At 44.7% G+C, this 22667-nt stretch overlaps 1 protein-coding gene and 1 long non-coding RNA gene across 2 annotated transcripts in view; both read right to left on the bottom strand.

The window, feature by feature from the left end:
- The window catches only part of COL23A1 (collagen type XXIII alpha 1 chain), a 301597-nt gene that overhangs the window by 215879 nt on the left and 63051 nt on the right, over positions 1-22667 (bottom strand).
- Positions 10281-21354, bottom strand: LOC116658961. Its single transcript, XR_004314185.1, has 3 exons — positions 20437-21354; positions 20262-20265; positions 10281-10291 (listed from the first exon to the last, which is right to left on the bottom strand). It is a non-coding gene; the product is annotated as an uncharacterized LOC116658961 (long non-coding RNA).

Genomic DNA, 22667 nt, shown 5'->3' with positions numbered 1-22667 from the left:
GCTGGTGGACCTGTGTTCCCTTCTGGAACTCAGGGGCCTCTTTCAAGCTTGAGTGGCTGTTGGCAGAATTCAGTTCCCTGCAGTTGTAGGACCCAGGCCCTCATTGTCTCACTTGCTGATGCCTGGGGGGCTACTTTTAGCTGTCAGAGGCCACCCCCAGCTCCTGGCCATGCAGGCTCCTCCAGAGGTCTCTCATGCTTTGAACCCTCTGACCTCTTCTATCTCTGACTTCTAGACCCAGACTGAAAGGGCTAGTGTGATTAGCTCAGACCCCCTGGGACAATCTCCCTTTTGATTAATTTGAACTCAACTGATTAGTGACCTTAATCACATCTGCAATAGCCCTTTGCCATCTTAATGTGACATAATCCCAGGAGTAACGTCCCATCCTATTCGTAGGTTCTGCCCACACTCAAGGGAAGGGACTACAGGGCTGCACACCAGGGGCAGAAATCCTGGGGCTACCTTGGGATTCTGCCTGCCACACCAATCTGCCACTCGCACGTCTATAACTGCCAGTGACTTGCATGAGTGCTCTGGGTGTGGCTGGTGTGTGCCTGTGCACAAGGTGAGCAGGGCCACTTGAGCACCTGCCTCTGCCACTGACCCAGCGAAAAGTGAAGGCAGAGGGGCAGGGACCGTGCGCTCATGCCAGCCACCATTCTAGGGACTTCATACATACAACTTCATCTAGTCCTCCTTTCAGTGTGGGCATTCTTAATTTCTCAGTTAAACAGATTAGGAAACTAGAGTTCAAATGACTTAAACTATTTCTCTAAGCTCCCAAATACCAACGTAGGGCCAGGATATGAGCCCCAGGTGTCAGACAGTCAGGACCCCAGCCCTAGCTTTATCTCCCTCTATCTGCGTCGCCGAACTCCTCTGACCCTCAGTTTGCCCACCCCTACAGTGGGGTTACCAGAATCTCTGTGTCTCCTGCCTACCAGGACTAGGGTTTGGATTCTCTAAGCAGTAAGGGCTGAAGTGCATCTTCTAAACCATAAAAGGCCGAGAGACCGTGGCTGTTGACATTACTTTTAAGCACTGTTACTTCCATTTACTGGAAGAAATTGTTTTCTAGGCAACCCAAGGGTTCCAAAACAGTCATCTTGGTCACAAAGCTCTCAGCAGGAGAAACAGTAACTGGGGTTTGGGGAAGGCCCCAGTTCTTCAGCAGAGGTAGAGCGACGGGGCGGGGGGGGGAGCTCACAGCAGACACACAGTCTCGCAGTGTTACCGGTCGTCACGCAGGGCGCTGAGTCACCCACCTAACCCAGCAACCCATCTCGCCTGCAAACAAATGGCCTGTTTAAATGAAAAGCAGACAGTGTAAGCAGAACTGTCCCCAAAAGAGTGTCTTTCATGTCTCCTCATTAGGCGCCACTAGGTCTTTTAGACAATTGGGCCCCAAAGGAAGGGGTGGTTAATCACTGTGCATGTTGCCTAATTGGGAAGCAAAGACCTTGAAGGACACATTTGATGGCTCCTCTCAGAAATGCAAAACAGCTTGAACCCTCTTCAAGTGAAAACATGTATGTTTACAACTCTCAACATACCCCCCCCCCCCGCCTTTCCTCTCTTCCCCAGGGAACATAGAATACGGTGGAGAAAAATGTTTTGAAGGACAGCAGACAAGTAATTTGTTTTACATTATAGGACTCTTATGGATGTTGATTCTAATGGGGGAAGCTGGCCACTCCGATGCTCATGACAGTCCCCTGAGAGAGGAGTGGTCATCCCCATTCCACAGATGAGTAAACTGAGGCCCAGAGGGAACTAAACACGAGATGGCAGGTGCCAATTACCAGCAGAGCGACCTCTCAGGGCCCTCGTTGTGGCCGGGAGGTCTCAGGGCACAGACACGGCTGGGCACATAGGACACGGGGCTGAGAAGAGACTCCAGCCATGGGGGGAGTAGGTAGGGAAGCAGCCGGGGCTGGAGGTCTGGCAAGGTTCAACCCAGGAGGGCCAGATGGAACCTGCGGGCACCCTGGCAGGCCCCGCTGACCCCCGCTGACCCCCGCTGGGGCATGAGAGATGAAAGCTCTTTCAGAGCCCTGTTCAGGAAGTTTCCATCATTCGGCCAGAAGAACCAGTGGGTTGCCAAGGTGCCCAGGGGAGGGGGGAATCAGGAGAATTCAGTGAGGTTTGGGACACAATGGAAACAAACCGGGATTCTTCTGGGCTAACTCAGACAACTGCTCCCCTGGCCTCTGCCCCTGACTGCTGCAGAAGGAACGGGCTTCCAGACTCAGAGCAATAGCTGTTACAACCTCCACGTTATTTATTTATTACCCGGATTTTCCTAGCTTGGCTCCCTTTTACTGGGAGTTTTTCTTCCCTTCCAGTCTCCTTCGTATCAGCATTGAGGCCAACTGCCTGGGGAACATCTGGGTGGGACCCCCCAGTACAGGTCCCATCTGGGTGGCAAAGACTTCCTGTGCCAAGCCCCTCCCTTCCTGTGTCCACAGAGGGAGCATCTGGAGGAATCAAATGAATGTTTTGAATTAATACTTGGGAGAGCTATCCCAGGCCCACCGGTTTACCTTTGGAGCTACATCCACTTGGGTTGAAAGCACAGCAGCTACAAGAGAAGGGGATGTGGCCCTTTGAAGGCATCAGTGCCTTCCCTTCACCCCTTTGATTCAGAGAAGACACTGTCCAAACGCCTCCCCCAGAGACCAAGAGCACAGAGATGCCAGGGTCCTGAAATGCAAGCTGGCCCCAGAGACTCTGCCACAGTTTCTGGACTAGGACACCATTCTGGGTATCAAAACGCCACTGGTGTTCCCCAAGGGACCACTCTTCAAAACACTTCACGACATGGGATTTGGCCATCATTTCTTGGATGTGACACTGAAAGCATATGCAACAAAGGAAAAATAGGTAAACTAGGTTTCATCAAAATTAAAAACTTCTGTGCATTTAAAACACTATCAATAGAACGAAAAGATAACCCTCATAATGGGAGAAAATATTTGCAAATAATATATTTGATAAGTAATTCATATCCAGGATGTATACAGAAGTCCAACAATCCAACAACAACAGCAAGAAACACAACGAAAAATGCACCAAATTCTGGAATAGACATTTCTCCCAAGAAGATACACAAGCGGTCTATAAGCACATGAAAAGATGCTCAATATCATTGTCATTAGTGAAACGCAAATCAAAACCACAACACGATGCCATGTATCATACCTGTTAATATAACTAGGACAAGTGCTGGTGAAGATGCAGGGAAATCAGAACCCTCATTCATTGCTGGTGGGGACGTAAAAAATGGCGCAGCCACAGTGGAAAATAGTTTGGCAGTTCCTCAAAAAGTTCAGCGTAGAAGTATCACATGACTCAGAAATTCCACCGTCAGGTGTATACCCAAAAGAAACGAAAACAGGGTCTCGAAACAGATACATTTACACCAATGTTCATGGTAGCTTTATTCATAACAGCCAAAAAACAGAAACATCTAAGCATTCATCCACAGATGAGTGGGGAAACAAAATGCTGTGTATACATAGCGTATGAGCCCGTTCAGGCTGCTGTAACAGGACTGCTTAGTCCATTCCGGGTGGCTTATAAAAAGCAGCAATTTATTGCTCACGGTTCTAGATCAAGGTGCCTGCACGGCCAGGTTCTGGGGCGAGTCTCCTTCCTGCAGCCGACTGCTGACTTCTTACATCCTCCCCCAGTAGAAGGGGTGAGGGAATCTTTCAGACCTCTTTTATAAGGGTACTAATCTCATTCATGAGGGCTCTGCCCTCATTATCTCATCCCCTCCCAGAGGCGCCCCCTCCTAATACCATCATCTTGAGGATTAGGACTCCAACATGTGAATTTTGAGGAGATACAGACATTCAAATGGAATATTACTCAGCCATGGAAAGGAATGAAATTCTGACACAACTACAATGTCGATGGACATTAAAGACGTTATGCTAATGTGCTTACAAAATAAGCCAGACACAAAGGGAAAAATGCTGTATGATTCCACTTACATGAAGTCCCCAGAGCAGCCAAATTCATAGACACAGAAAGCAGAGTGCTGGTTGCCAGGGTCTGGGGGAGAATGAGGAGGGTTGTTACTTAGTGGGTCCAGAATTCCAGTTGGGGAAGATGAAAAGGTTCTCGAGATGGTGGTGTTGATACTGCACAGTATGAATGCACTTAATGCCACCGAACCGCACAGTTAAAAATGGTTAAAAAGGCAAATTTTATGTTATGTAGATCCCACCCCAATAAAAAAAAAGCTGTGAATAGGACCAATACACAGGTCACTGATTACCCCTTTGGTAAGGCTTGTCAATGATCAATCCATTTTGAGCTACACACCAGAGTTAAGCATTTGCATGTCATTTAACATAATCTCCTTCAAAATGTATTATTAGGGAGACAATTCAATTTTATAGGAATTGATCAGAGAAGGCATTAGATGCCCCATGAAACAGAAACTAAAAGAGAGAGAGAGAGAGAGGGAGAGAGAGACTCTTCAAAGGATGGGAACTTTGGTTCCTTGGGAGATGTTATTGAAATTCAGCTCCAAGGAACAAGGGGCTCCACAGGCATAAACTCCCTCAAGACACAGAACTTGCAGATTCTCTCTGTTCACATCTCCCCCTCTCCTGGCTTTTCAGCACCTCAACTGACTACAACTCAGAAGTGGGAAGAAACATGCACAAGTGTGAAAAAATAAGTAGGCGGTCCGGTTTTCAAAAAGCATTTAACTTTTTATATGTTTAAATATTTACATGTTTCCAAAGTCAAATCTCAAAACCACAAGGCATCTTCAGAAGAGTTTAGCTTCTATCCCGATGCATACCGTTCCCTCCCTTGCTTGTTTTGTTTTGTTTTCCTCTGATTTTGATCTGGTTTGATCTCTCCTTCCAATACTAGGTTCCGTTTGATGTGTTGGGTTCCAATTCCAACTGACCGTCTCTACCCCACAAAGTCGTAAAGAGCACTGAGCAAGAGGGCTTGCCTTGAAAAGGAAGCTCTGATGCTGTAGTCAGCACATGCACAGAAGAAGGAGCCCAGAATCGGTAATGCCCGCTGGCTTCCCCCTGTTACAGAACACAGTGTCCTGGGCACCAGCTCTGTGCTAGGCAAGAGGCTTTTCAAAAAGAGTTTGTTTTCATTCTTTTTGTTTGAGGGATGGATTCTGATGATAAATCTATTAAAAGAAAGCAAAGCAATCTTATGGTTACTGAGGAAAGGAGGTGGGAAGGGATAAATTTGGGAGTTTGAGATTTGCAAATGTTACCCACTAAGTATAAAAATAGATTAAAAAACAAACTTCTTCGGTGTAGCATAGGGAACTATATTCAATATCTTTTAATAGCCTTTAATGAAAAAGAATATGAAAACGAATGTATGTATATGTGTGCATGACTGGGACATTATGCTGTGCACCAGAAACTGACGCATTGTAACTGACTATACTTCAGTTAGTAAAAAAAAAAAGTAACATATGTAATTTACCACAATATTAAAAAATAATTTTGTAACATTGTGTGAGCTAAAAAGGCCCCCATCTGGCTGCCCACTTTCCACCTGCATTTCCACATCACTGCACACTGTGCTCCTCCCAGCCAGACCAGCGCGGTCCCTGCTCCCAACAGGCAGGGTTTCGACGCCTCCCCATCTCCACACACACATGACTCCGCTACATATTCCTGCCTTTTCTACTCCAGATAAGCTCCTTTCATTCCAGCTCAAGAGTCACCCCCTGGCCCCGGGCCAGTGTCAACCACTTGTCCCCCTCAGAGGCCCCAACTCACTCACAGAGGCTCCTGGGGGGCTGTCTGACCTGGGGGTTGAAAGCACAGCCTTTGGAGCCCGGCTATCAGCCATAGAATGCCAGCGCCAACCTTTCCTATCTTGTGACCTGTGTGGCGTTACTAAACTTTTTGGTGCCTCAGTTTCCTCCTCTGTAACATGGCGACAATAGTAGGGCTTACCTCAAAGGGTTTTTGTAAGGATGGATGACTTAATTCATGGAAAATACTTAGAGCAGTGCCTGGCATTTAGTAAGTGCCACATATGTTGTCTGTCAGATAAACTTTTAACTGTTGGTGTATGTGTAGGTCTCCCTTCCTTAAAAGAGAAATTTCCTGAGGACAGGGACTCTGTCTGATTTGGGTCCCCGTCTTCCAGCATTTCACAGGGACAGGCCCTGAATGAATGAATGCTCAGCTCCTCACTGTGAGGGAGAGGAGATGGTTTCCAGAGGCCCTTGGCTCAAAGTTCTGTGGACCTTGGAGCCCAAGAGATTTAGAAATCCCTTCCATGCTAGAAACCTTCCCTTACCAGTCAGTCTACAGGTGCAGAGCAAACGGAACCGCTCCCCAGCTCCACAGGCAGGGAGTTTACCAGGCTTCCAGATTTTCTTGGATAAAAACACACACTTTGTAGTAAATTCGGGGCCATTTCAGTCTCACAAACTCAGGTCCTATTAAGGGAGTCATGGGCAAGCAGGAATCCCTACCCCGCAAGGGGCTCTGTCCACATGCCATCCAGCCCCTTTCCCAGCATTCTCACGGCCCCCTGCACCACCCCTCCCATGCCTGACCCTCACATCAGTATTAAAGCAGCTCTGCGGCAGAAGCTTCTGGAGACCTTGGGACCCACAGCTCCACTGGCCCGTCTGACGGCCCCCACATGTCGAGGGTTCCAGTGAGGTGGGTTCAAGGAAAGAACTTTGGGTGGGCCAGAGGTGACCGGTGGGTCTGCCACCTAGATCCCCAGGGGCTGCAGGCAAAGGATCCCTGGTCCCCCCCAAGCAGAGCTGCCAACCCCGGGGGCCCATTCTCCCTGGGCTAGTGGGCTGAGCACTCAGGCACTCGGCAGGGTCTTCTTCAGGGGAAACGAAACCCGATCCCCAAGGCCAAAGCCTGCAATCACACCAGGCCACAAGTCACAGCCAATCTAAAACCCATTTCTTTCACAAATCCCAGAACAGAATTTTTTTTGATATAAGCCGCCAACGTGAACATGACTGCCACTATTTAAGAAAGGATGATGTAAGCCCCGCTTTCCTGTGGGTGGAAACAGGAGGATTTGTTTTGGCAGTCTGGTCTATTTCAATCCAGCTATTAGAGAAACCACAGCAGGGCAGGGGTGAGAGGTATACAGGAGTGGGGGTCAGGTCTGGTTTTGTAATACCCCAGCAGGGTCTCAACTACGTCAAGAGGGGATTGTGAAAATCTCAAAGCATTCTTTCACTAAAGTTACCTTTCCTTTGCCGAGAAGGACACATTCAGTTTTGGTTCAGTAGACAGTGATGGAGGGCTGACCAAGCCAGGCATCATTCAGCCCTTCACACTGAGAGGTGAGGGGACAGGCAGCGGGCTGGCTCAACAAAGCAGGCCACATGGCTTGAAAGTGACGTGTCGGGAGGGTAGTTGGTGTTGTAGACTGAATTCTGTCCCATCAGAATTCATATGTGGAAGCCTTAATCCTCAATGCAACTGGATTTGGAGATGGGACCTTTAAGGAGGTAAATGAGGTTAAGTGAGGTCGCAAGGATGGGGCCCTGATCCAATAGAACTGGTGTCCTTATAAGAAGAGGAAGAGACACCAGAGGGCACCCGCTCTCTCTCTGTCTGTGTGCAGAAAGGAAAGGTCATGTAAGGACACAGCAAGAAGGTGGTGGTCTCCAACCCAAGGAGAGGGCTCTCGGCAGACACCAACCTGCTGACACCTTGATCTTGGACTGCCACTCTCCAGAACTGTGGGAAAACACATTTCAGCTGTTTAACTGCCCAGCCTGTGGGATTCTGTGATGACAGCCCTGCAGACTAAGTCAGTGGGCTACCGCTCCAAAGGGGGAAAGCAGTCAGACTTGGGTGGACAGAGGCATCGAGCACAGTGACTTGCTTCCCACTGTGCTCCAAATAAGAGAGCTCTGCTCCCTGGTACATTCCCCACACCTCCCAGCGGTCCCCCTCATCCAGTATCCTCCTGTTAGTCACTGCAATTCCTATTTGAGCCAGGCCTCAGGAGACCCTCCTGCCCTTATCATCAAGCTAGATCACAAGGACAACAAGGAAGAAAGACCCCAACAGAGCTGTGACAATCACGGAACAAAGAAGAGACCCCACTCAACACCCAGTGCAGGCCCTGGTCACCAGAATAAAAATCATACCCCTGTCAAGGGGATAATGGCCAGCACACACTGAGAAAAGACAGAGCAGGCATCCAAAATGTGAGACTCACGGAGGCTACACAGGGATGCTCCCGCATAAAAACAGCCCTTCAAGACCACAGCAGATAACTGCTTCTCCTAAGCTCATAGAGTCAGAGGAATAAAAGTAGAATGAAGAAGCAGAGGAGACACTCCCAAATAAAGAATCAAGAGAAAATTCCCCTGAAGAACAAACAATGAAACAAACATGAATAATGAAACAGATCCTCATCAGTCTACCAGATCCCAAATTCCAAAAGGAGGTAATACTGAAGGAATTATGAAAGGCTAATGATAGAAATGCAGATGACTATAAAAAGGAACTAGAGATTATAAAGAGGAGTCAATTAAAATTAGAAAACTCATTTGCCTAAACAAAAGCTGAGCTAAAGGCAATAAACAGCAAACTAGATAATGAAGAAGAATGAATAAATGATCTGGAAGACAGAAAAATGGAGATCACTCGAACAGAACAGCAGACAGAAAGACAAATATATATAAAAAAAGAAAGCATTCTAAGGGACCTATGGGATAATATAAGTCTCAATCTATGCATAATAGAGATCTCAGAAGGAGAAGAAAGAGAAAAGGGGGTCAAAAATTCATTTGAAGAAATTATGGCTGAAAAGTTTCCAAACCTGAAGAAGGAAACAGATATTCAGGTACAGGAAGCACAGAGGATCCCAAACAAGATGAACTCAAACAGATCTACACCAAGACATAATATCGTTAAAATGGCAAAATTAAAGATAAAGAGAGGATTCTAAACATAGCAAGAGAAAAACAAAGAGTTAATTACAAGGGGACCCCCCCCCCAAGGCTTTCAGCTGATTTCTCTACAGAAACATTGCAGGTCAGAAGGGAGTGGCAAAATATATCACAGTCCTGAAAGGGAAAAACCTGCAACCATGGATACTCTGCACAGCAGGATTATCATTTAGAATAGAAGGAGAGAGAAAGAATTTCTCAGACAAGCAAAAACTAAAAGAGTACAGTAATACTAAACTTATCTTAAAGGAAATATTGAAAGATCTTCTCTAAATAGAAAAGAAGCAAGAATCTATAGGAAGGAGAAAACCACAATTGGAAAGTAAATCACTTAAATAAGCCAGTACATAGATTTAAAGAAATAAAACATAAGTTTTGTGAAAGAGATGATAACTACAATGAACTGCCAAAAGGATAATTATGAAGATGTAAAAGAGGACATCAAAATCATAAAAATGTGGGGGAGGAAAGTAAGAAAATGCATATTTTTTTTAGAATGTGTTTGAGCCTATATGACTATTGTCTAAAGCAAATAGATGGAGTACATGAAAAACAGGGTAACCACAAATCAAAACCATACAACAGATTCACAAAAACCAAAAAGAAGAGAACACAGGCATAATACAAAAGAAACCCATCAAACCACAAAAGGAAAAACAAAAAGAAAAAGAAAGGAACAAAGAAGAAATACAAAATCAACTGGATATGAAAACAAATATATGTCTATATATATGCATGGCTGGGACATTGTGCTGTACACCAGAAACTGACACATTGTAACTGACAGTACTTCAATAAAAGAAAATTAAAAATTAGAAAAATCAACTTGAAAACAAGGTTTAAAATGGCAATAAGTATGTATCTATCAATAATTACCTTAAATGAATAAAGTATGGAATTTAATTCCTAATAATGTATCAGTACTGGTTCTTTAAATGTAATAAATGTATCATCCTAATGTAAGATGTTTACAATAGGGGAAACTGAGTGTAGGGTAAATGAGAACTCTCTGTACTATCTTCATAATTCTGTAAGTCAAAATCTATTCTAAAATTAAAATGGTTATTTATTTTTTTTGTAGTTGTAAGCTATTTATTTATTTATTAACTTTTGTTACTGAGTTATACTCACTTCACAATGTTGTGTCAAATTGCAGTGTAGAGCACAATTTTTCAGTTATACATGAACATACATATACATTCATTGTCACATTTTTTTTTTGCTGTGAGCTACCACAAGATCTTGTATATATTTCCCTGTGCTGTACAGTATAATCTTGTTTACCTATTCTGCTCTTTAGAACACAGGGGACAGAGAGGAGATCACAGAAGTTTTAAACTTCTCAACAACTATGAAAGCAAGAAAACAATGGAGAGATTCATTGAAAATTCTGAAGGCATATGCTTTCTAATTTAGAATTCTATATCCAGCAAAATTACCCATGAAGTGTCCAAGGAAAATGATAATATTTTCAGACATAAGAGATGTCAAAAATTTTTTTTCTTTTTTCAAAATGAAGGTTGTTCTCCACCAAAATGAGAGGATACACTAAGAAAGCAACAGACATGGGACCCTGAAAATAGGAAATGTAATACAGGAAAAAAAGATAAGGGACCCCCCAAATTAAAGATAAAACACCCTGGGATAATGACAGTTACCAAGTATAAAGGGCAACTGGTCCAGACTGGAGCAGTGTAACCAGCCAGGTGGATGAGACGTATCCACTGCTACGCTTCCCACCCCTGCAGCGCTACTTGAACCTGATGAAACTTCTGGAGGCTTAGCTCCACCAGAGCAATGAAATAAATGAAGAAAGAGAAAAAGACATGAGACCCAAAGAGAAAAAGCAAAAGGGAGTGTCGGATGATAATGTGGGAATAATTAGCAATAGACACGCACACAGACAAACTGAAGCAAAAACAAATCCCAAGCAAATATTAACTGCAAGCAAAACAAAAAGAAACCAGAACACATTCCGAAACTATAAATAATACTGGCATCGATTTAATGATACAACACTAAATAACTGATTTAAGTGGAAATTATATATAAAAGCACATAAAAAGATGCTCAATATAATCAGTCATTAGGAAAATGTGAACTGAAATCACACCGAGAGGCCACTACACCCCTATCAGAATGGCTAAAATGAAAAAGGCACACCAAGCGCTGGTGAGGATGTGGAGAAAACAGAACATTCACACACTGCTGGTAGAAATGTAAACCTTTGGGAAAACAGTTTGGCAATGTTTTAAAAAGTTAATCATACCTTTTATCACATGACCAACCACTCCACTCCAAGGCATTGATACCTACAAGAAAGGAAAGCGTACTCCTTATGAAGCCTTGGACACAAATGTTCACAGCTGCTTTATTTATAACAGCCTCAAAGTGGAAGCAAACCGAATGTCCACTGACAGATGAATGAGGGAACAACTTGTGTTATGGACATAAAATGGAACAGTACTCAGCAGTAAAAAAGAACGAACTATTGATACACATTATAACATGGATGAAGCTCAAAACAGTTATTCTGGATGGAAGAATCCATCCCAAACAAAAACAGTATGGCCTGTATGATTATACTTATACAAATATCTCATAAATTCACACCCATTTAGAGTAAAAGAAAGCCAATTCTTTTGGTAGCCTAGGGCTGGAGGGGAGGTGGGGGCGGGGGTGCAGGGAGGAAGGCTGATAGAGGGGCAGGAACAAATTTAGAGGCGATGGATTGTCCTTATTATGGTGATGGTTTCACGGTGTTAACCTACATATGTCAAAACTTAACAAAATGTACACTTTAACTGTGTCTTCTTTATTGTTTGCTAATTTATACCCCACTGAGGCTATATAAAAATATTAAATTGGATCCTTACCCCATAACATACATAAAAGTCAATTCCCAGTGGATTAAAAATTTAAATGAGAAGCAGAAATATTTGTAAAATTTAGGAGGAACTATGAAAGGTTACCTTTCTAAACTTGGGGTAAGTAGTTAATTTCTTAAATGAGAAACAAAACGTACTAACCCTAAAAACAAAAGAGAAAGAGAAGATTGATACGTAGAATTACATTAACATCAAGAACATGTGACAAAACAGATGGTGTTAAAAACACCATAAAGGAATTTTTTTTTAAAAGCCACAAACTGAGAAGTAATATTTTCAATATAACAAGGAGCGTGGGGCTCCTTGAGTAAGGTTAGTACTCATGATACACAAAGAACACTTACAAGTCAGTAAGGGCTCTGCTTCTAGGACGATGGAGTCGACGTACTTTTTTCCATTTCTTCCACTAAGAACAACAAAAAGCCCTGGGCATTATATAGAAAATGATTTTACAGAAAACATAAGAAGACTCTTAGGGTGCAGAGAAGGAGGCAGACCAGCTAGGCACCTCGGGACCCAAGGAACGCATGGTGGTGAGTTCCTGAGTTTTCTTTCTGCGTCAAAGGTCCCAGACTCGGAGCTGGAGAAGCCAGGAACCTGGAAACGCCACGCAGCACAGCCAAAGAGCCACCGCAGAAGCCTGCGCGCTGTACCCGAGGCCCAGGAAAGGGGCGATCCGGCAGGACAGAGGGCTCTCAGACAGACACCTCTCTGGTCCAGCCCAGCACCGCAGGGAAAACAGCGACTCTCTTCTCACTGCTGCCACCGAGAGCTGAGTGGGGAGCCTAGATTCCACCCTCACAAGACCATGCGTAAAGGGGCACCCCAGCACCCCCGCCAGGTGGAACCAGAGAAGGCCCGGTAGGAAGCCAGGGCTCCCCTCTGAGTGAGATGACCTGGTACTGAACCCCACACCTGGGTGTCTCTGGAGACCACAGGAGGTACCGGAACTCTCACCAAGCCCTGCAGTCACAGGGAGCCCCCCTTGGGTGTCAAGACAGGCAGAGTGGGGGGCCTGACCTCCACCTCCGCTGGCAGGGAGGTGGTACCCTCCCCTTCCCCGTCCCCGGCAGCGTCAGAGAAAGCCACCTAAAACAGAAGCGTAAAGGAATCAAGAATTTAAAAAACAAACAATCTGATGGGAAAATGGGCAAAACACATGAAGAGAAAGGAGAATGATAGTAGTACCTGCCTCGTGAGGCCATTTTTATGATTCAGTGATGTGTGCGCTTAAAATAGCTCTCTCACACACTGAGAGCTGTAAACAAGCGGTGGTGTTGTTATAATCACCGTTATAATCATGGGAAACGGCACACACATGCTCCCCATACATGAAAGGATGCTCAGCACCGTGGTAATCAGAAAAATGCTAATCAAAACCATCACGCAACAGCAACTCACACGCCCTGTGCGCCCTACGTGACCTGAAGGTGAGACGCCCGCAGGAACGCGCACTCCCTGCCAGGCGGGGGCCAGGGACCGCAGCCACCTGGGAAAACAGCTCGGAACTATCTTGAAAAGTTGAGCATTCCCATAGATGCTGACTCAGCAAGGCTGCTTCTAGATAAACTCCAAAGAAATTTTCACACACGTGTCAACAGATGTGCAGGGATGGTCCCCGCAGCACGGTCCTCAGTAACACCCTGGGAAAACCCAGCTGTCCATCAACGTGCGAATAAATGGTAGCAAATGCACACGCTGGGGCAACATCCAGTGAGCTGCGGGTGCACTCAGTAACACTGGGGCCTCGCAGACACAACCCTAAACCTCAAAAGAGCACCCTCGGAAACAGGAGGCCACGCCTGCTCAAACTCGAAACAAGCAGCGTCCTATCTTTGTTTAAGGTGGGAAAAGCAGGTAGAGGTGAATTCATACAAAGACAAAGAAAGTCTGCGGAAATGTTCCTGCTTAGCCGATGCTAAGGAGGCATAGTTCTACCTGGAACCCGAGGGAAAAAAATGCTACCAAGGGCATCATTAGGTCAATGTGCTGAAGTTGACAAATTGCAATGTGGTTAACTAAGAATATTCCTGTTAGAAAATAAATACACACTGAAGTATTTAGGGGGTGACATAATGTGGACAGCCTCAAATGTTCCCCTAAACACTCGTGTGGGGGAGGGGAGGGGGGAGAGACGGGAGAGAGGGAGAGAGAGAATGAGATCAAATGATAAAGAAAAACAGGGTAGAATGTTAACAGTGACTCAGGGTAGAGCTAATGGGTGTTCTTTGTCCCGTTTTTACTTTCTCAACTTTTCTGTAATTTTGAAATAATTTCCAAATAAAGAGTTCAGGTGCCATTTTGAAGTAGGTTTCCTTCTATGATGCCTGCACCCCAATGTTCATAGCAGCACTATTCACAACAGCCAAGACATGGAAACAGCCTAAATGTCCATCAACAGGTGACTGGATAAAGAAGATGTGGTATATTTATACAATGGAATACTACTCAGCCATAAAAACCAACAACATAATGCCATTTGCAGCAACATGGATGCTCCTGGAGAATGTCATTCTAAGTGAAGTAAGCCAGAAAGAGAAAGAAAAATACCATATGAGATCACTCATATGTGGAATCTAAAAGAAAAACACCAAACAAAGCATAAATACAAAACAGAAACAGACCCATAGACATAGAATACAAACTTGTGGTTGCCAAGGGGGCGGGTTGTGGGAAGGGATAGACTGGGATTTCAAAATTGTAGACTAGATAAACAAGATTATACTGTGTAGCACAGGGAAATATATACAAGATCTAGTGGTAGCTCACAGAGAAAAAAAAATGTGACAATGAATGTATGTATGTTCATATATAACTGAAAAATTGTGCTCTACACTGGAATTTAACACAACATTGTAAAATGATTATAAATCAATAAAAAACTGTTGAAAAAAATTCAGAAGGACAGCGGGAAAGGGCGCGATGGCATTTGGGATCACAGGTACCTGAGCCGGGCCGGGCAGAGGGGAGGGCTGCAGTCGGGGGCACAGACCTGGGCTTCCATTTGTGCTCTGATTCCTGGTTTGGGAAACAGGTCCCCAGGTGTTCATTATATACTATGCTTTATAACTCAGAGACTGTCATTTGTATGTCTACAAACTTGTATTACAAACATACAAGGTAATAAAGTCACCTCAGGCTGGTACCGACCGGAGCTCTGAATACCTGCAGTCTTTTCATTGGAAGGACACAAAGATTCACATTTTCCTCTGCTGTGCGTCTCCCACAATCTCCCACACCATTCCCCGCTGCAGGTACTTTTGGGCTGGGGCAGGAGGCGTGTGAGAGAAACTGCTCAGTTGGACAGACAGGTCAGTTTACCGCTGAGTTTTAAAATGATACATTTTCAAAATCGACCTTCCTTTGGTGAAAGGGCCAGCTGTTGGGTCTGGGACACGGTGGGCAGCAGGTATATGGGTCACAGGGTTTGGGCACAGGCAACAGACTGGAATCTCAGTGGGCAGTGGTGACAACTGATGTAGGCGAAGTGGCCTGGGGGTAGGTAGGGGGAAAGGAGGAGGTGCAGTCCGCGTCCTGGAGGGACCAGAGCGAAGATCAGAAACGCAGATGCCTCCTGGGGCCAGGCCGGTCCCCTGCTGAGTGAAGCAAATGCATCGTGGGGTGACGCGCCTCATCTGTATCACATATGCACCCCAAATGCACTGCGCTGGATGCGGGGCATGTGGCCAACAAGGGGGCACTCTGCTCCAGCCGCCTGTGGCCAAGCAGGAGCGGCCCAGATGGGGCGGGTGTTCCGATTTTTCAAGGGGAACTGGAAATTTGAATTTTACGTGAGGTCTATGGATTTACAAGTGTTGGCTCACAGCTTTTAAAAACAAAAGGCAGGCCTGACAAATATTTTTATTTATTTATTTAAGGCTTGTGGGTTTTTTTTTTTTTTTTTTTATGGAGGTGCTGGGGACTGAACCCAGGACCTCGTGCATGCTAACCACATGTCAGCCACTGAGCTGTACCCTCCCCTCTGACAAATACGTCATGGCCACCATTTGGTGGCCTCCTTACTAAGTTTTTGTTTTGTTTTCTGGGGCTGTCAAAGCAAAGAACCACTGACCGGGTGGCTTCAACCACAGAAATGTCTTCTCTCAGGGTCCCGGAGGCTGGAAGCCCAAGACCGTGGTGGCGGCAGGGCTCGCGCCCTGTGAGCGCTGCGAGGGGAAGCGGCCCCACGCTGCTCACCCAGCTTCCAGGGCTTTGCCGCAGACTCGGGCATCTCTCGGCCTGCAGGTGCCTCACCCTGATCCCTGCCCTCATCTTCACATGCCTCCCCCCGCTGTGTGTGCGCCTCCGTGTCCAAATTCCCCTCACCCTTCTTAAGGGCGCAGTCACATTGGGCTGGGGCCCACCCTCATGACCTCATCGTGATCATCTGTGAAGACCCTGTTTCTAAATAAGGTCCCCTTCGTGGGGGGTTAGGCCTTCAACACCTTTTGGGGGACACAGTTCAACACGTAATACTCAGGTAATCAGCAGCTGAGCAAAGCAGTGACTGAGGCCAGGAGGATCATGATGGGACCACAGCGGGTTCAGAGCGGGGCCTGGACTCAGGGATGGGGCGTCCAGTCATTGGAACTGGATACACAGAAAGATCAGTGCCAGTCCGAGCCTGGGGACAGGGCTCAGAGACCTCTTCAGGCAGTGGCCCCACAAAGAGAAGGGCACAAGGGGCCAAGGAGCCTGGCTGTGACCCCCTGCTGTCTCCAAGATGCTGAGGACCCACAGGTAAGCCAGCCCCTCAGATCCATGGCTGCCAGGGCCTTCAGATTCTGCGTGAGGCTTCTGATGGGATACAGCCCCCCAGCTCTGCACCTGCGTGTGAGGCCAGGTCTGCTGAAGATTTCAGAATGGATTGAACAAGTAAATAAACAAAGAAAGATAAAAATCAGCAAAGGCCTGTTTCTTGACCGGAACTGATTTATCCTGCCACTTCCCGGGGCTGAAGCCTGTCCTGGCAGTCAGGGCTCAGCCTGGGGGCGTTTCCAGTCCTCGGCCAGGGTGCTTTCCAGCCTGCCCGCATGACTGACAGTTCTCTGAGGCCGCAGGTTCCTGGGTGCCCCACACGATGGAGGCCTGCACACACGAGCAGAAGCTGGTGCCCGCGCCTGGGGGACTTGATCAGGAAAACCAGGGGACCCCAGGGCACATCCTCCAAACAGACTTTGGAGACACAGAAGCCAAGGGAATATTCACCCCCATCCATCCAACGAACATCCCACCCAGCCTATTCTGCACCACAATAACCGCCGGGGCCGGTAGGGAAATGGAGGCTCCGTGGGAGGTTGGATGGAGGGTCTGACTCAAGGCTGGAGACCCAGTGTGGGGCCGTGGTTGCTTCTAAAGACAGTAACACAATTACTCATGGAATAAAGTAGGTCCTTCATACTGCTGTTTCCAATTCTGATTAATGATGACAAGATTTTACTTAATATCCAAGATTTTGTATTTGCACCCTTTCTCTTACAACAAAAACCTTGGTTCTCCAAGACATTAATAAAATTACTTAAGGTTAATATGTATATTTGTACATACAATAACTTCAAAACAACAATACCATTTCTATTACCAACAGTAAGACAACTGAATGCAGGTTAGGAGTTTGTGTGTGTGTGTGTGTGTGTGTGTGTGTGTGTGTGTGGTTCTTTTTGTCCTTGTCCCACTTGGAATGCACAAATTACTGTGTTGCAAAGCCGCTTGAAACAATTCTCTGTGAGGTTATGTCACCAATTTTGTACACAGGACCATTTGTCTCAGTTTATTTTTGATGTTAAGAAACGGCTTTCATTCTTTTGGTTTTGTTTTGTTTTGTTTTGTTTTGTTTTGGGGTTTGGTTATGTAAAATGTTTACATGGTTCCAAACCCAACTTACGAAATAAGGTACATTGCTTAATTTGTAAACCTGTGGTTTATTTTTCTACTGTTTCTATTTCAAAATACAAGTAAATATGTATAGATGTTCCTAATTTTCCTCCGTTTTTCGACATAAAAGGCAGAGTACCATCTGCACCATTCTGTACCTGGCCTTCTCCTGGTCAGTTAGCCATACACCCTGACGATTACTCCACGGTGACAGCGATCATTCCTGGTCCCGCTCAGCTCCACACTGCACCTGCCGCACAAATCTGTCAGCGTCGGTCCAGCCAGCTCCTTTGGATGGATCCTTGGGAGACATCCTGTCTTTGATTTTGCAAATAGTGCTGCCAGTGATAGCCTTGCTCATAGGTAACTTCATTCCTTTGAAGACTCCGTTTGGAATCCTCACCCTCCCCTCAGGGAGCGCTGTGGCTAATCACTCACTATTCGAATCTCAGGCCCCTCGTCTGCATCTCGCTTGCAGTTCCAATCACCCAGCGCAGGGCCTGGCACATGGTGAACAGTCAGTAAATGTTTGCTGCTGCTGTTCCATTCTGTTTTTTTTTTTTTTTAACATTTTTTATTGATTTATAATCATTTTACAATGTTGTGTCAAATTCCAGTGTTCAGCACAATTTTTCAGTCATTCATGGACATATACACACTCATTGTCACATTTTTTTCTCTGTGAGTTGTCATAACATTTTGTGTATATTTCCCTGTGCTATACAGTGTAATCTTGTTTATCTATTCTACAATTTTGAAATCCCAGTCTATCCCTTCCCACCCTCCACCCCCCTGGCATTCTGTTTTAATTATTCATACATGGCCCAGAACTTTAAAATTTCACTGTCTGGAAGGAGACAGAGAGATGGATATAAATTTTTACTCGCCTGTTGGGGTGTTGAGGGGTATGTGAGGTGTAAGAACACGGAGAACAAGGGGGAGGCTCACCCGCTCTGCCTGGAGATCAGAGAGGTTGTCCCTGACAGTGGATTTGCCCCATGGAACCCTCTCCTTATGGAAACCACCCCCCAGGTTTCCTTTCCCAACACACACAGCTGCAGCAACCTCCACAAGCCGCCCAGGTTAGCACATGACCCAGGCCTCCAGTGGCCCAGGAACAAGCACATGACCGAGTGCAGCCAATAAGGGTCAGCCCTGGAGCTCACTAGGGGCTATTAGAAAAAGAGGCTCCCTCATTTTCCACCAGAATGTTAGTCTCACTGAATGTAAACTGAAGCTGCCAGGGACCAGCATGTGGCCAGAAAGAATGTGAAGAAATCAGAGCTGAAAGATGGAGAGGGACAGATTCCCAACATTGTCTCTTGGACGCTGGGGACTTCAATTAAATGAGCTGAAAGAAAGCCCTTTTATGGCTCAGCCAGTTTGAACAGGGTTCTCATCTACATTAAGAATGGCAGATAATAGCCAAGACATGGAAACAGCCTAAATGTCCACCGACAGATGACTGGATGAAGAAGATGTGGTATATTTATACAATGGAATACTATTCAGCCATAAAAATGACAACATAATGCCATTTGCAGCAACATGGATGTCCCTGGAGTATGTCATTCTAGGTGAAGTAAGCCAGAAAGAGAAAGAAAAATACCATATGAGATCGCTCATATGTGGAATCTAAAAAAAAAAAGAAAGAAAAGAAAAATACAAATGAATATAAATGCAAAACAGAAACAGATTCATAGACATAGAATACAGATTTGTGGTTGCTAGTGGGGAGGGGGATGTGAAGGGATAGACTGAGAGTTTGAAATTTGTAGATACTGACAGGTATATATAGAATAGATAAACAAGATTTTACTGTATAGCACAAGGAAATATGTACAAGATCTTGTGGTAGCTCACAGTGAAAAAGAATGTGACAATGAATATATGTATGTTCATGTGTAACTGAAAAATTGTGCTCTACACTGGAAAATTGACACAACATCGTAAACTGACTATAACTCAATTAAAAAAAAAAAAGAATGGCCGATAGACAGAGGAGGCCTGATGCCTGAGGCTTAGTTATTAGGGGGATAAGGGAAGATTTTCCAGCAGAGGGAAAAGCACGGGGAAAAGTCCTGAGGAATGTAGCAGTCAGCTTCTTTTGTAGCTTTAACTAAAGCAAGATATGTGGGCTGACACCCATCATCTGAACAAACCCAGCGTCTCAACTGGAAGGCTGCACTCCAGATCCCCCCGGAGCCCTAACCTGGATAACCATCAGACAGGTGATGCCAGAATCAGATAAGAGCATGCAGATGGGTGGTGGTGGGGTCAGAGACTCCTCAGATGCAGTCTGGGGACCCAGTCTTCCCCACCATCAAGTCCCTGCTAACACTGCCCATGCCCATCACAGTCTGCTGAGACGTCCTCACGGGCATTCTCTCCATTGTCAAGTGCAGCCTTAACCAACGTCTGCATTTTATGCGGGGGCCTCCAATTCCCTCCACGGTCCTGGCTGTTACAGTGTTGCTTTGGTTTGTGAAGCCTCCTATATCTAGAAGTCTCTCTTCCCCTGGTCCCACATTTTTGCTTGTTTCCACTTTTCTACATCAAATTGGCCAACTTCACAGGGTGCCTTAACTGAAACACACCACGTAACAGCTTGTGCTGAGCAGGGCAGGAGGGCCAGGCTGTACACCTCCAGCTTGGAGTAGAGGGGTGGTGAGACTGAGAAACTGGAATTTGTTACCTGGAAGTTTTTTTTCAAAAAAAAACTTTTAATTTTGAACTAATTATAGATTCAAAGGAAGTTACAGATAGTACAGAGAATTCTCTAGAACCCTTCATCCAGTTCCCCCCATGGTGACTTCTTACGTAAGTACAGTGCAACGTCAAAATCAAGAAGCTGACACTAATGCACTGTGTGCATATACTCCTATGCAATTTTATCACAATGTAGATCAGTGCTACAACCACTGCAGTCAACACACAGAAACGTCCCATCACCGCAAAGATCTTCCTCATCGATCCCTTTACAACAATAAGTGTCGGATTTACTTCTCCTTTCAGTGCTTTCAGTTTTTGCTTCACATATGTTTTAGCTCTCATCTTTGGAGAATACACATTCAGGATCTGTATCTCTTTTCGGTGGATAAACCTTTTTATCATTATATAATGTCCCTCTCTGTCCCTGATGATTGTCTTTCCTCTGAAGTCTACTTTATTAATACAGCCACTCCTGCTTTCTTTTAATCAATGTTTGCATGATATAGATCTTTTTCCGTCCTTTCACTTTCAGTCTACCTATATTCATATATTTTAAGTAAGTTTCTGTAGGCAGCTTACAGTTGGGTCATGGTTTTTTTTTTTTTTCAATCCACTCTGACAGTCTCTGTCTTTTAGTTGGTATAGTTAGACCATTTACATTTATATTTAATGTCATTATTTATATCAGGGCTTAAGTGTGTGCTTTTAATTTTCATTCTGTTTGTTCTATTTTTTATTTCTGTTTTACTTTTCCTGTCTTCCTGTGGGTTACTCGAACATCTTTTTTGAATTCCACTTTGAGATCTCTCTAGTGTTCTTGCACATATCACTTTGTATAACTTTCCCAGTGGTTTTTCTAGGTATTATATTATAGAGACATAACCGGTCACAGTTTACTGGCATTGTGATTTTGACAATATGAGTGAGATGTAGAAATCTTACCTCCCTGTACCCTCCTCCACTTATGTTATAATTGTCTTAACTATTTCCTCTACACCACATCAAAGAGTGCTATAGCTTTGCTTCAACTATCACTCTTAGAAAATTCAAGAGGAGAAAAAAAAATGTTTTTTACTCATTCTGTTGGTCTCTTTTCCTTAGTGATGTTCCAAGAGTCCTTCTTTTAATATTTCTTTTCTTCAGAGAATTTCCTTCTAGGGTAGGTCTGCTGGTGACAAATTCCCTCAATTTCCCTTTCACATGAGAATGTCTTGATTTCCTTTTCATTTCTGATGGATATTTTTAGTAGAGGATTCTGGGTTAACAGTTCTTTTGTTTCAGCACTTGAAAATTATTATGCCACTTCCTTCTCGCCTCCATGGTTTCTGAGGAGAAATATACTGTCATTCAAATTGTATTTGTCCTGTAGATAAGGTGTTGCTTCTCTCTGACTGCTTTCATGATTGTTTCTTGTTATGAGATTTCAGAAATTGGACTTGAGTCTCAGTGTGGATTTCTTTGGGTTTATCCTATTTGGGATTTGCTTAGCTTTTTGAAATGGTAGGATTCAAAGTTTCAAAAATTTGTCTTTTGCCAAATTTGGAAAGTTTTTGGCCATTATTTCTTAAGTACTTTTCAATCTGCCCTCTTTCTTTTCTCCTTCTGGGACTCCAAAAACAAGAATGTTAGATCTTTTGTGGTAATTCCACAAGTCCCTAAGGCTGTGTTCATTTTTGTTTGTTTTGTTTTGGTCTATTTTACCCGATGTTCAGATGGTGTAATTTCTATTATTCTATCTTCTGGTTCACTGATTCTTTATTCTGTTGTCCCTGTCCTGCTGTTGATGCCCTCCACTGAGTGTTTAATTTTGGTTTCTGTATTCTTCAGTTCTACAATCTTCATTTTGTTTTTCTTTATCTCTTCTATCTCTTTGTTGAGACTCTGCTTTCCATTTGTTTCAGGCATGTTCATAACTGCTCACTGAAGCATTTCTATGGTGGCTACTTTAATAGTCACTGCAGATAATTCTAACATCTCTGCCATCTTGCTGCTGGTGGCCATTGACTGTCTTTTTCTATTTAGGTTGTAATTTTCCTGGTTTTTGTTATGATGAGTGGTTGTCAATTGAAACCCATACATTTTAAGTATTATGAGATTCTAGATCATATTTAAATCTTCTATTTTAGCTGGCTCCTCTGACATTCACTCTGGTAGGAAAAGGGAGATACCATCTCACTACTGCCAGTGGGGAGTAACCTCCAGGTTCCCACGTGACCTCTGTTACACCTGATGTGGGGAGG

Source organism: Camelus ferus, chromosome 22 (assembly GCF_009834535.1).
Source record: "Camelus ferus isolate YT-003-E chromosome 22, BCGSAC_Cfer_1.0, whole genome shotgun sequence".
Taxonomy (NCBI): Eukaryota; Metazoa; Chordata; class Mammalia; order Artiodactyla; family Camelidae; genus Camelus; species Camelus ferus.
Note: the sequence above shows the minus strand (reverse complement) of the source record. Positions and strands in the feature narration are given on the sequence as shown.